General features: G+C 46.9%; 1 long non-coding RNA gene across 1 annotated transcript in view; it reads left to right on the top strand.

Annotated features, from left to right (window-relative positions):
* The window catches only part of LOC131922435 (uncharacterized), a 1,971-nt gene extending 1,281 nt beyond the window's left edge, over nucleotides 1-690 (top strand). The window contains exon 3 of the long non-coding RNA XR_009382284.1: nucleotides 309-690. This is a non-coding gene — a long non-coding RNA (uncharacterized LOC131922435). The remainder of the gene's footprint in view (nucleotides 1-308) is intronic.
* Nucleotides 691-1,191: the final 501 nt, after the last annotated feature.

The raw sequence follows: 1,191 nt of genomic DNA, 5'->3' as shown, positions 1-1,191 counted from the left end.
ATTGTCAATAATAGGAATCTCTAACACTGGAGAAAATAGCAGGAGTGTTCTTTCGTGTTGTTACTCAAAATGTCCTAAAAATTGTAATCAGAGTCCATTGGTCTACACTTTGATCGGGAGCAGACTATAAGATGCATTGTGGCTTGATAGAAGGAGCCATTATGGGTAAGGGAGAAACCTGGTGCTAGGGAAATTCCCAGGAACCCACAAAGATGACCCCAGCTAAGACTCCTAGCAACAGTGGAGAGGGTGCCTGGACTGGCCTTCCCCTGTAATCAGATTAGTGACTACCTTAATTGTCATCACAGAGCCTATAACCAGTAACTGATGGAAGAAGATGCAGAGATCCACAGCCAAGCACTGGGCTGGACTCCTGGAGATCAGTTGAAGAGAGGGAGGAGGGGTCATATGAGCAAAGGGGGGGGGGGGGTCACAGAGACAGCTGACCCCAGCTAGTGGGAGCTCACGGACTCTGGACTGACAGCTGGGGAACTGCGTGGGACCACACTAGGCCCTCTGGATGTGGGTAACAGATATGTGGCTTGTTCTGTGTGTGGGGGGCCCTGGCAGTGGGACCAGGACTTTTCTTGGGTGCATGGACTGGCTTTTTAGAGCCCATTCTCTATGGAGGGACACCTTGCTCAGTCCTGATGCAGTGGGGAGGGGCTCGGCCCTGCCTCAACTTGGTGTGCCAGACTTTGTTGACTCCCCAATGGATGGGGGTTGGGATGGGGGGGAGTTGGGGGGATTGGGAGAAGGGGAGGGAGGGGGAACTAAGGTTGGTAAGTAAAATGAAAAAGACCTTTTCTTTTGAAATAAAAAGATTAAAAAAGAAAATTTTTTTTTAAAAAAAGATGCATAGTAGGGCAGTCTCAGTACCCAGCAGATGCTGTTCCCAGTCTGGGAAAAATCTTCCTCACTGCAGTACTGCTCCTCTTTATAAGTATACACACTCATGTCAGCATGACATGGTGGCCACATACTTAGTGGAGAAATTTTCACACAATGAGAAATTAAAAACTATTTTTTAGTATTAAAGTTTATTTTTAAATATTTTAAGAATAGACTTGACTTGGATCATGATGATTTATCCCTGTAATGCTAGCATTTGGGAGGCTGAGGCAGGAGGATTGATATAAATTTGAAGCCAGACTGCCTATGTAGCAAATCGTCCCCACCCTCACCCCCGCC

Source organism: Peromyscus eremicus, chromosome 12 (genome assembly GCF_949786415.1).
Source record: "Peromyscus eremicus chromosome 12, PerEre_H2_v1, whole genome shotgun sequence".
NCBI classification, from domain to species: domain Eukaryota; kingdom Metazoa; phylum Chordata; class Mammalia; order Rodentia; family Cricetidae; genus Peromyscus; species Peromyscus eremicus.
The sequence above is the reverse complement of the archived record's forward strand: the minus strand, read 5'-3'. Positions and strand labels throughout refer to the sequence as shown.